This window comes from Pristiophorus japonicus, chromosome 12, assembly GCF_044704955.1.
Source record: "Pristiophorus japonicus isolate sPriJap1 chromosome 12, sPriJap1.hap1, whole genome shotgun sequence".
Classification (NCBI taxonomy): Eukaryota; Metazoa; Chordata; class Chondrichthyes; family Pristiophoridae; genus Pristiophorus; species Pristiophorus japonicus.
Window position 1 is genome coordinate 29,316,836 of NC_091988.1, and position 13,660 is coordinate 29,330,495.

General features: G+C 45.9%; 1 protein-coding gene across 1 annotated transcript in view; it reads left to right on the plus strand.

The window, feature by feature from the left end:
* Window positions 1–13,660, plus strand: part of LOC139277159 (protein FAM3C-like) — a 118,766-nt gene that overhangs the window by 17,191 nt on the left and 87,915 nt on the right. The window contains exons 2-3 of the mRNA XM_070895237.1: window positions 6,755–6,870; window positions 12,239–12,340. The gene's annotated coding sequence lies outside the window, so the exon portion shown is untranslated. The remainder of the gene's footprint in view (window positions 1–6,754; window positions 6,871–12,238; window positions 12,341–13,660) is intronic.

Consider the following 13,660-nt stretch of genomic DNA (forward strand, 5'->3'; position numbering starts at 1 on the left):
CTTTACTTCCTTTGTCAATAATTATTCTTGTGCTTAAAATTTCCTCTTTATGGGCCCAAGTTTCCACATGATAACAAACGGGCGCCCCTCCGAGCTGGGCGCCCGTTTTTCGTGCCTAAAACAGCGCCGGAAAAAAAACGAGCGATTCTGGAGCGTTCTGCAGCTCCTTGTCCGCCTGGCGTGGTGCCCAGGGGGGCGGAGCCTACACTCGCGCCGATTTTGTAAGTGGGAGGGGGCGGGTACTATTTAAATTAGTTTTTTTCCTGCCGGAAACGCTGCACGTGCGCGTTGGAGCGTTCGCGCACGCTCAGTGTGAAAAAAACTCGGCCATTTTTGTAGTTCTTTGTAGTTCTTTGTAGCTGTTTAGTTTTTGAACATTTTTTAATAAAAGTACATTTCCATCAGCACAGAGGCTTCTTGTAGCAGTGAGAAGGCTGCAGGAAGCCTCAGAAAGTTGAGGCAGCCGTTTCCCGACGACCTCCGCCTTTTGCCGTCGGGAAATGGCTCCTCAATTTCTGAGGCTTCCTGCAGCCTTCTCTCTTTCCCGCCAGCCGTCTTGAACGGCTCCCTTCCGCCCCCCGCGTTCGGTCAGCTCCCTTCCCTCCCCCCCCCCCTCCGTGTTCGGTCGGCTCCCTTCCCTCCCCCTCACCCCCCCCGCGTTCGTCGGCTCCCTCCTCCCTCCTCCCCCCCCGCCCGCGTTCGGTCGGCTCCCTCGTTTTGTGAGGCTTGCTGCACCATTCTCCCTGGCTGAAGCACTTTCACACAAGTAGGAAGATGGTTTATTTAATCTTTTCTTTGCTTATCAATGTTTATTCAGGTTGGATTTATTTGTATAATATTTGTATAAGTATAAATAAGGATTGATTGTAGAATTTAATGAGTTCCCTTCCTCCCCCCCTCCCCCCCTCCCCCCCCCACCTCGTTCTGGACGCCTAATTTGTAACCTGCGCCTGATTTTTTAATGTGTAGAACAGGTTTTTTCAGTTCTACAAAAATCTTCACTGGCTCCATTCTACTTTAGTTTGGAGTACGTTTTCACTGTGGAAACTTTCAAATCAGGCGTCAGTGGCCGGACACGCCCCCTTTTGAAGAAAAAATTCTGTTCCAAAGTAGAACAGTTCTACCTGACTAGAACTGCAGAAAAAAAAATGTGGAGAATTGCGATTTCTAAGATAGTCCGTTCTCCACCAGTTGCTCCTAAAAATCAGGCGCAAATCATGTGGAAACTTGGGGCCTATGTCTCAGAAGATATAGAGGTATAGATGCTGCCCCCTTGGCGACATCAGCCAAAAACACAGTGTCAATTTCCACATGTACGCTGACGATACCCAGCTCTACAAAAAGGTAGAGAGTAGCAAAAGTAAACATTGGTCCCTTAGAGATTGAGGCAGGGGAAATTATTATGGGGCATAAGGAAATGGCAGAAACATTAAACAAATATTTTGCATCTGTCTTCACAGTAGAAAACGCAAAAAGCATATCTAAAATGGTAAGGAACCAAGGGTCTAGTGAGGCTGAGGAACTTAATGTAATTAATATAAGTAGGGAAAAAATACTAGAGAAACTAATGGGACTAAAAGCCTACAAATCCCCTGGCCCTGACGGCCTACATCCTAAAGCTCTAAAAGAGGTGGCTGCAGAAATAGTGGATGCATTGGTTTTGATCTTTCAAAATTCCCTAGATTCTAGAATGGTCACAGCTGATTGGAAGATAGCAAATGTAACCCCGCTATTCAAGAAAGGAGGGAGAGAGAAAACAGGGAACTACAGGTCAGTTAGCCTGACATCAGTCATCGGGAAAATGCCGGAACCCATTATTATGGAAGTGGTATCGAGGCACTTAGATAATCAGAACATGATTAGGCAGAGTCAGTATGGTTTTATGAAAGGGAAATCATGTTTGACAAATTTATTACAGTTTTTTGAGGATGTAACAAGCAGGGTAGATAAATAGGAACCAGTGGATGTAGTATATTTGGATTTCCAAAAGGCATTTGATAAAGTGCCACATAAAAGGTTATTACACAAGATAAGGGCTCATGGGATTGGTGGTAATGTATTAGCATGGATAGAGGATTGGTTAATAGACAGAAAACAGAGAGTAGGAATAAATGGGTCTTTTTCAGGTTGGCAGGCTGTAACTAGTGGGGTGCGGCAAGCATCAATGCTGGGACCTCAGCTATTTACAATCTATATTAATAACCTAGATGAAGGGACCGAGTCTAATGTATCCAAGTTTGCTGATGATACAAAGCTAGGTGGGACAGTAAGCTGTGAGGAGAACTCAAAGCGTCTGCAAAGGGATATAGATAGACTAAGTGAGTGGATAGTAAGGTGGCAGATGGAGTATAATGTAGGGACATGTCGGGAGGTTATTCACTTTGGTAGGAAGAATAGAAAAACAGAATATTTTTTAAATGGTGAGAAACTTTTAAATGTTGGTGTTCAGAGAGATTTGGGTGTGCTTGTGCAAGAAACACAGAAAGCTAGCATGCAGGTACAGCAAGCAATATGGAAGGCAAATGGCACGTTGTCCTTTATTGCAAGGGGGGGGGGGTTGGAGTATATTGTAAGGAAGTCTTACTATAATTGTACAGAGCCTTGGTGAGACCACACCTGGAGTACTGTGCACAGTTTTGGTCTCCTTATCTAAGGAAGGATATAATTGCCTTGGAAATGGTGCAACGGAGGTTCACTAGATTGATTCCTGGGATCAGAGGACTGTCTTGTGATGAGAGATTGTGTACAATGGGCCTATACTCTCTGGAATTTAGAAAATGAGAGGTGATCTCATTGAAACATACAAACTTCTGAAGGGGATTGATAGGGTAGATGCTGAGAGGTTGTTTCCCCTGGCTGGAGTGTTAAGAACTAGGGGGCATAGTCTGAGGATAAGGGGAAGGCCATTTAAGACAGAGATTTGGAGGAATTTCTTCATTCAGAGGGTTGTGAATCTTTGGAATTCTCTGTCCCAGTGGGCTGTGGATGCTGAGTCTCTAAATATATTCAAGGCTGAGATAGATTTTTGGAGGCTAGGGGAATCAAGGGATATGGAGATCGGGTAGGAAAGTGGAGTTGAGGTCAATGATCAGCCATGATCTTATTGAATGGTGGAGCAGGCTCGAAGGGCTGCATGGCCTACTCCTGCTCCTATTTCTTATGTTCTTATATAATTCTGACCCTGCCACATAGCACTGCCCTCTGATCATCAAAATCCATGGCACGGCCTTGGACAACGTGGACCATTTTCCATACCTCAGGAGCCTACTATCAGCAAGGGCAGATATCGATGACAAGGTCCAACACCTTCTCCAGTGTGTTAGTGCAGCCTTTGGTCGCCCAAGGAAGAGAGTGTTTGAAGACCAGGACCTCAAATCTGGCACCAAGCTTATGGTCTACATGGCAGTAGTGATACCCACCTTCAAAAATGGCTCAGAGACGTGGATTATATGCAGCAGACATCTCAAAGCACTGGAGAAGCACCACAATATCCTGAAAATCCCCTGGTAGGATAGATGCACCAATGTCAGTGTTCTTGCTCCGGCCAACATCCCCAGCATTGAAGCACTGACCACGCTCGACCAGCTCCATTGGGCGGGCCACATCGTCCACATGCCTGACACGAGACTCCCAAAGCAAACGCTCTACTTGGAGCTCCGACACAGCAAGTGAGCAGAGGAAACATTTCAAGGACACCCTCAAAGCCTCCTTGATAAAGTGCAACATCCCCACTGACACCTGGGAATTCCTGGCCCAAGACTGCCCAAAGTGGAGGAAGAGCATCCAGGAGGGCGCTGAGCACATCGAGTCACGTCGCCAAAGCATGCAGAAACCAAGCGCAGTCAGCGGAAAGAGCGTGTGGCAAACCAGACTCCCCACCCTTTCCTTCGACGACTGTCAGTCCCACCTGTGACAGAGACTGGAATTCCTGTATTGGACTGTACAGCCACCTGAGAACTCACTTTTAGAGTGGAAGCAAGTCTTCCTCGATTTCGAGGGACTGCCTATGATGATGATGATACTCCCGACCTCCACGAACTACTCCCACCCCGGCCTCATGATTTCCCCCACCCCCTCCCCACAATCAACCCCCCCTGTCCAGCCTTGTTATCTCTCCCTGCCTCCCCCCGCCATGATCGCTCCCTCAACTCCTCTCTGTTTCATTCCCTGGCTGTGGCCTTGTGCGATCAGGGTGGCTGTCGGGTGGGAAACCAGCAGAAAAGATGTAAAAGGCGTTCCGCTGTTAATTTCAGCAGGACATCTGGGAAACCTTTACTTTCCAGGTTTCCTGTTCAGAAATCCTCCCCCACCCCTCTTCCCCCATCGCTCCCGGCACGACTATAAGTTTCAAAAGAGTTATATTTTTTAAATTCATCTCACTTTATTTGCTTTAGGCATTATAACAGGACAAAGTACGAGATGGAGAAAGGGTGGGGGGAGGTTAGTGTTAACTTGTTCATATTTATATTAATAATGCAGGAATGCAATTTCTGCTTTATAAATTTATTAGCTGCAAAATGATGGTGTGAAAGAATTGAGATTAATTCAGGGTGACAATGCAGTCCTGTGCCAGATATTAAATTTACATCTAATTAGATGATGCACCGTTTTCCTGTGACTTAATAAACATCCTGAATATTTGATAAATTATTTAAATAATGCATAGAATATTGAATTTTGAGCATTGACACATCTCTATTTAAAATATTATTCAGAATAATTTGGCTAATTTGTTACATTATAAAATGTTAGCTATTGTATTAGGAATACCACTTTTTGCTATTTAATAATATATGCTCATGCAAATTGGGCTAATTAATAGTTTAACTTAATTTAAATACTCTTCACGTAACATGGTTAAGATAAGATGCTCAGCTGGGAAAGCTAGAGGGCCCTCTGTCATTCTGTGTTCTTTGAGCTCTATCTACCCAGTTCTCCTCCCACACTTGAACCAAGTAGCTAAGAACTCAACAATTCAAAATGCTACAGTTCCATTTTTACAAAAGTTGAACCAAGTATTGATGGCTTTTGTTGCTTTCTCTATGTTTTTGATGCGGTTCTACATACTTTCAGACTCTGCTTAGAGTGCACAAAGTCTCTTTGCATCACACACACACTGGAGTCTCCTAAGAAGTCTTAATTTTGTAATCAGCAATATTTGTCAAAGCTTAAATTGTAAGCAGCAGAACCAAAGGGATCCGCACCTTTATCCAACTAAAAGCAGTTCTTGCTGTCTCTAGACTACGGCGACCAAACGTTCCCGTTTTCTGGGGACAGACCCCGGATGAGGTATTGTGTCCCTGGGAAAACAATGTCCCGAGAAGAGACCCTGGTTCAGGAAACTCGTTCCTGAATAGGCGCGGGTTCAAATCAGGAGCCACATGACCCTGAGCTGCCCTGCGGTCGATCAACAAAGTGGGCGGGTTTGTGCGGTGGAGCGGGTTCTGATTGGTGGATGGGATGTCAATCTCCTGTTTTCAACCAGTAGAAGGCATGGACTCACTGAGGGACTTCAGTTTATGCAGATGTCGTGCTCTGTGGCTGCAGTACGTATGCTCCGTCCCAGTAACCAACCCCCACCCTCCCCCCGAATCCCCGGATAGTCCTGTGAAATTCGGTTGAAGAGAAATCTGCTCCGGAGTCAAAATGTCCGAGTAACGGGGGCCACCGCAAACGGACTAATCAGTGGCGGCTGGAGCTGGGCCAAGTTTTTTTAAATTCATTCGTGGGATGTGGGCGTCGCTGGCAAGGCCGGCATTTATTGCCCATTCCTAATTGCCCTCGAAGGTGATGGTGAGTCGCCTTCTTGAACCGCCGCAGCCCTTGTGGTGAAGGTATTTACAGTGCTGTAAGTATACTTCTTTGCATCAGTTTGATATAACTGAATGCCTTGCTAGGCCATTTCAGAGTGCAGTTAAAAGTTAACCACATTGCTGTGGATCTGTAGTCACCTTTTGGTCTGACCAGGTAAGGGGGCAGATTTGCTTCCATAAAGGACATTAGTGAACCAGATGGGTTTTCACAACAATTCAGTAGTTTCATTGTCACCATTACTGATACTAGCTTTTTTTTTAATTCCTGATTTATTTAATTAACTGAATTTAAATTACCCAGCTTGCTGTGGTAGGATTTGAACTGGTGTCTCCGGATCATTAGTCCAGACCTTTGCATTACTAGTCTAGTAACATAGCCACCGTGCTACCGTTCCCCATGTGGATATCCCGGGAAATGGATCAGAGTGCACGGTGTGGGTGAGTGTCGAGCTGTGAGGAGGGGGAGGAGCCGGTGATTGCAACCGGCAGATGCTGTGAAGACTGGACGCATTTTTCAGGCAGAAAGTTCTGCCACTGCTTTTCCAGATTCAGTTGGCATCAAAATAACAAAAGGTTGTGCCTCACTACAGTAACAACCTACATTTTCTGTCCTGGCTTCTTTGCTATGCTCCCACACTGTGTGTCCCCAGATTGGGTTTAGAAAATATGATCACCCTATTCTAGACATAGTGAAAAGAGCAGACTAAAAGGGCAGGAATCCCAAGAACTCTAACACCAATTTCTCTAAGTGGTGTCTTTGCTCTTTTCCCAAATCGAGGGTTAATTGGTGCGCTTGTAGTCACAGTGCCTTCCCACAGTTGAGAACATGAGCTCCCCAGGTGAAGCAGAGTTCAAAGGCAGGGGTAATTATACCAGGGTGCGCAGACCAGGATGTGTTCTGTTTGTATTTTTATATAATACTTTGATATTATTATTTATAGTTATACAGAAACATTCAATGCAACTTGGGAAGCACAGAAGTACAGCTGGAACATCTTTGCAATACAGATGGAGGAGCTGGGAGATGCACAACAGAGGCACAGCAGCATCACCACTGGTAGGAGAGTGTAATTACAAAGATACAAATCTATATGAGTAGGTTTTATTATAAATATGGACTTAATAATTTACAATTGGAAAAGTTGACAACAGGAAGTAATATTCTGGACACACTCCTTACACCCATCTTTTTGACCAAGCTTTTAGTCAGCCATCCATCCATCCTTCTTTCTCCGGGCTGGGGAGTCGAGAACTAGGGCTCAGCCATTTAGGACTGAGATGAGGAGACATTTCTTCATTCAAAGGGGTTGTGAATCTTTGGAATTATCTTCCGCAGAGGGCTGTGGATGCTCAGTCATTACATATATTCAAGACAGAGCTTGTAGTGGTTCTGTCAGAGTGTAGCATCTGGCGAGCAAAAACTCTGATTCTCCAACTAACTTCAACACTACACCAAGAAATATGGCTAAAGGTCAGAGCTTCAAAATCCAAATCCTTTAATAAATACAGTGTAAACTGTTGGCAAAGAATAAAGATTGATCTAGAATTCTTGTAATACAACAGGAACAATCGAATAAAACAGCAATAAAGAGAAGTTACTTATCTCTTACTGTACATCAAAGATAAAATATAATAATTCCAAAACAATTGGATAAGGAGAAGTTACTTACATAACTGTACTTCTAGGAAGCTTCACAAACACAGAAGTTTAATTTCTGATTAACAAAAGTTAAAGATAGTTCTAGTTAAAATAGAGGCAGCTCCATGGTTGCTGGCTGTGCTTCTGCCTGCTGTGTCTCATTGGAAAACACCGCCTAGAGGCGGGAAATGGTAAGACAGCTATGGTGGCTCCAATCTGTCAAGAAGCACCACAGTCCATCACACTCCCCGTCTGAAAAATAACAAGGATTGAAAGTTTTACTAGTTAGAGTTCGGTTCCTCTTAGTTCGTGGGAATGGCTTTGAGGCGGGCGTTGTCTGTATGAGTATGAGATCAGTCTCAGGTAGCTGTGCCACGTGCCATCACTGCAGACCGTACCAACGACCTTACGTACCTTTCTGTCATTGGTGGGATAGGACTCGGAGGCACGTGCAAGTGGCCAGTTATTCCAGGGAAGTTCTTTCTGTCGGAGGAGAATGACATCCCCAACAGAGGCGTCCGGCTTAGCCTCGTTCATCTTGTGTCGAGGCTGCCGGCTCTGCAGGTGCTTCTGCTGCCGTAGAATCCAAAGTTGATCTGCAGGTCATTGGGTTCATCGCCGTTGTCATCATCCATACGAATCCAGTTGCGCGAAGTTGCCAGCTGGTGCCTAGAGGGGCTGAGTTTTCGGAGCCGTGAGCATGGTGGGAGTGAATGCCTGGGGTTCGTTGTTGATAAGTGGAGGGAACTCCGACTTTCCCTCTGAGTTAAGGTGAGCACCTTCTGTCATGATCTTAACTGAGTGTTGGTGTCGGATGGACATGGCCATCGGTGGCTGAAGGATAGTACGGTTAACGGAGGCATAGACTTTCTCATTTGCTCCACTTGGGCAAACCTGTCCGGAGACTGTCCAGTCTAGGTCCAAACTGTACTGCTAGGGAGGTTCACAAACACAGAAGTTTCATTTCTGATTAACAAAAGTTAAAGATAATTCTAGCTAAAATGGAGGCAACTCCATGCTTACTGGCTGTGCTTCTGCCTGTCTTTCTGGCTGTCTGTGTCTCATTGGAAAACACCACCTAGTGGCGGGAAATGGTAAGACAGCTACGGTGGCTCCAATCTGTCAAGAAACATCACAGTCCATCACAGAGATGGATAGATTTTTGGATACTAAGGGAATCAAGGCATGTGGGGATAGTGTGGGAAAGTGGAGTTGAGATAGAAGATCAGCCATGATCTTCTTAAATGGTGGAGCAGGCTCGAAGGACTGAATGGCCTACATCTGCTCCTATTTCTTATGTTATTGTAATACAATTACAACATAGTAGGAAAACATTAAAGACATAATAAATGTATATGAGCAGAATCCTGCCCCTATTTCTTATGTTCTTATGTTCTTTGGCTTGGTATTCATTACACCTCCGTGAAGCATTTTGGGATGTTTTTCTATGTTAAAAATGCCATATAAATCAAAGTTGTTATTGAAGACTCCTTTCTTTTTGATTAGAATGGTGAACATATTACCTACAGAGCTTGCTTGACCAGCTGCACCCTGTTAACTCTACGATGTGAAGCACTATTATCATTGTGCACATGGGTGAAACCAGACTGCATGATTTAATGGGCATTTTGAATTGTCGTTTCTCCTAGTGCTCAGGTTGACATGTAAGGCACTCCTTTGCCAGGCCCTTTGTTAATAAATTTAAATTTTGTTTCTGGCATTAAATGATGTTATTTTCACTCACCATGACTCAGTATTTGGACCAATTAACTATTTGTGAGGGAGCATTATAAGGAGATACAAAACTTTAAAGGAAGAGCTCAAGAACAAATTCTTGGGCTCATCAAAGTGCTGGAGAATGGAACACTTACTAATTTCAGGAATCCATCAAGCACTTCTAGGTCAGGTATGAGACAGATGTTAAAGCTCCCAAAAACCACCTGCACCCGTTTCCCTGTGGCCAAAGCGAGATCACCAACTAGTAACTGTGGGCCTGTGCCCACTAGAGTGCAGACTTCCCCATTCATCTCATATAGAAGCCTTACAGTAACCAGGCTGTCAGCCCATTTGTCTGGTGTGGATTTTACTGCCATCCCTAAAGTGAAAGGCCTGTGCCTAAGCTGCTGTGCCACCCACTTCCTTGGAATATTTTACATAGATTTTTACGTATAGGCTTTGTTGAACTCTGTGTGCAATGATGTGGAGCAGGCAAGCTCATAGAATGCTCATTATACATGCTGGGTAAATTTCCATGTCAAATCTTTTAATAAGCAAGTTATTTGAAACTGTTAGGAGTGATTGAGTAACAATCTAAGGGCCCAAGTTTCCACACGCGCCTAGAACGGCGCAGTCCTGACCTGGGCGCCCGTTTTTCGCGCCACAAAGCGCGCCTAAAAAATTCCTCGGTATTCTCCACCTACCTGCAGGTCCTCTGGCCCTCGGCGCAGCCAGCACGAGCTGTGGGGGGGCGGAGCCAGGTCCCTGCGCTGAAAACAGTGCCGGGACCTCTGCACATGCGCGCTACAGTGGGCACGCAAGTGCAGTAGCTCCAGGCGCCGAACTGTGTGGGAGGGGCCCGAAGCACGCAGCCCCTAGCCCTGGCCCAATGGCCTCACTGGGGCTGCGTGAATGAGGCTACTCCCACGGCCAGCTCCTGCTCCCCGCCCGACCAGACCCGACACTCGCTCCCCCCCACCCCCCCCCCCGCCTCCGGACCAGACCAGACACCCGCTCCCCCCCCCCCCCTGCCTCCGGACCAGACCCGACACCCGCTCCCCCCCTGCCTCCGGACCAGACCCGACACCCGCGCCCCCCCCCCCCAACTGGACCCGACCCGACCCGCACTCCTGTTCTCGCTCCCCGCCTCCCCGACTGGACCCGACCCGACCCGCACTCCTGTTCTCGCTCCCCGCCTCCCCGACTGGACCCGACCTGACCCGCGCTCCTGTTCCCCGACCCGCCTCCCCGACTGGACCCGACCCGACCCGTGCTCCCACCCCCCGATCCCCCCCCCCCCACTGGACCCGACCTGACCCGCGCTCCTGTTCCCCGACCCAACCCCCCGACTGGATCCGACCCGACCCGCGCTCCTGTTCTCCGACCCGCCTCCCCGACTGGACCCAACCCGACCTGCGCTCCCCACCCCCCGACCCCCCCCCCCCCCCCCACTGGACCCGACCCGACCCGACTCCTGCTCTCGGACTGGATCCGACCTGACCTCCCCCCCTCCCTCTCTCTCTCTCTACCCTCTCTCTCTCTCTCTCTCTCTCCCCCCTCTCTCTCTCTCTCACTCCCCCCCTCTCCCCCCCCTCCCTCTCCCCTCTCCCCCCCCCTCCCTCTCCCCTCTCCCCCCCCCCTCCCTCTCCCCTCTCCCTCTCCCTCCACCCCCCCGACCAGAACCGAACCGACCCGACCCAACCCAACCCAACGCCACCTACCTGTAAATCTGGTGCTGGGGACGGGCCCTGCCCGAAGTCTCGGGCCGGCCTGTTCAGCCTTCGGTCCCGAAAGGCCTGCCTGAAGCACTTTCACACAGGTAGGAAGATGGTTTATTTAATCTTTTCTTTGCTTATAAATGTTTATTCAGGTTGGATTTATTTGTATAATATTTGTATAAGTATAAATAAGGATTTATTATAGAATTTAATGACTTCCCTTCCCCCCCCCCCCCCACCTCGTTCTGGACGCCTAATTTTTAACCTGTGCGTGATTTTTTAATGTGTAGAACAGGTTTTTTCAGTTCTACAAAAATCTTCACTTGCTCCATTCTACTTTAGTTTGGAGTACGTTTTCACTGTAGAAACTTTCAAATCAGGCGTCAGTGGCCGGACACGCCCCCTTTTGAAGAAAAAATTCTGTTCCAAAGTAGAACTGTTCTACCTGACTAGAACTGCAGAAAAAAAAATGTGGAGAATTGCGATTTCTAAGATAGTCCGTTCTCCACCAGTTGCTCCTAAAAATCAGGCACAAATCATGTGGAAACTTGGGCCCTAAATGTGGTATAGAGAGCAATGTGGATGAGAGGGTGAATATTGTGAAAAGAGTAACAGGTTAGTCATCGTATGGTTAACATCTGGAATAACAACAGTTTGTTACACCCAAATAATTTACATTTCAACTTGGAGATGTGAAACTGATTTTTTTTTAATTACATCATATAATTGGCAACTTTTCAAAGCAAAAATATTGAACTGGCCAGAAAATTCTAAAACGAATACAAAAGACAGGATGCTAAATGTCTAATTTTGTGGTAATTTTTTTCCATGACGTAGGCAGAGAACTAGTCATTCAGATTATTTTAAAGTTTTATTCATTTTTATTAGAAGCAGAAAAGAAATCAGAACTTAAGTGGTAATTCAAATCTCTGCTAATTGATCACCTCCTGGAATTGGTAATAGATACAAGTGGAACAGTGAGTACACACGTGTTTGATAGTTAGTTATGGTGTAAAAGTGTACCTAAGTTTATAGCAGAAGTGGGTTACATTCTATACACTATTTGCCAATTTATACAACTTGTAGCAGTCTTCTGTTGATTTTAACATCATGCAACAACTCCTCCTTTAGCAACTTACAACAGCTTGGAGGAGAGTGATGTTTGGGCATCCCTTATTTATACAAACCTATTTATTGGCTTTTACAATTCCTTCAGTTGAAACAACAGGGCCGAGCTACTGAAGTTTAACTGTAAGTACTTATGTAAAACACTCAATGTATTAACTGGGTGTGCCTCTTTGGTTGCAAGATATCACATTGTCACAAACTCCTCCCTCTTTTATTACCAACAGAAGCCAAAGTTTGAATTGCTAGGTTCTGATACTACAGGAAGCACCAAGGTAAAAGAAAAACTCCGACATTGCAAAGCTGACGATTTGATGGCTGAACAGCAGGTAAGTTCTACTGGTTTACAATTTGGTTTACATCATAAACACAGAAAAGGAAAACAATACTCTAATTTTGTTGTCGTTTAGTATTGTTGAATTTTCTTTCCCTATTTGCTACTACATCCTGGTTTTTCGATGTACTTCAGCTCTTAAAGAAATAATTTAACAAATATTATACCGTACTTCAATTGAAGCCATATTTTGGGATGATCAGTTCATATTTGAAAACAGTAGGGTTATATTACATACTGACTTACTTTCTGGAATTCTCCTACAGACTATTACCTGTTAAACATCCAGTAATTGGGTCACGATCATTAACTCTTCATTCTCGGTAACATATATCAACTGTGTGCAACATCTTGGTTAGCAAAATAAAATTGAACAATATTGAAATGAAAGTGCCCAGGCAACTCCATAACATATAGTTTATGTAAGTAAAATGCTGAATACATGGGAATGTTTTACAGATAGTAATCTCACCATTTTGTGTGGGCTAAATTTTATAAATATATTTCAATATGGAAGGCAGTAGAAATGGAAGAAAAGTCTGCCCGTGCTCAGCTCAGTGGCATCTATCTGTGCCTTACTGTTCTTGTTGGAGTCGGAGTGAGTTGCTTATTTGTGATACTTGCTTTTGGTTACGTTCTCAATAAACAGTGAAACCTTGTGACGGGTGCTGCTCCTGCTGCACAATACTGGATGGTGGAGGAGGAAGAGCAGCAACAGCAGCAGCAGTAGAGACCTTAACATGCAAGAGGAGCTGCAGTTGGACCTCTGACCAGACAGTTGGTGAGGGGGGTGGCTCACAGGAGGCCTTACCCACCCAAGGAGGTCTTCATGCCAAGGGGGATCTTTCTAGGACTGTCTGAGAGGCAGTGACTGAGGAGGCTGTGCTTCTTGTGAGAGGTTGCCATCTCCTGTATGAGAACCCACTGTCTGCCATGCCAGGGGGCCATGCCATGCCATGCCAGTGGCTGTTAAGGTGACAACCGCCCTGAACTTTCTTGCCTCAGGATCATTCCAGGGTGCTACTGAGGAAATCTCAGGCATCTCACAGCTGTCAGTCCATGAGTGCATCAAAGGAGGTGACCTATGCTTTATTTGCCAGGGTGAACCAACAAATGTTATTTCCCATTGATGGCAGCAGTCAAAATGAGAGTGCCTTGGGGTTCAACAGAGCACTATTGACTGCACTCATGTTGTCACCAAGGCCCCATGAAGACAGGCAGGAAGCCTTGTCAACTGCAAGGGGTTCCACTCCATCAATGTGCAGCTTATGTGATCACAACAAACGGATCATGCTACAAGGTTCTTCCTCAGTGC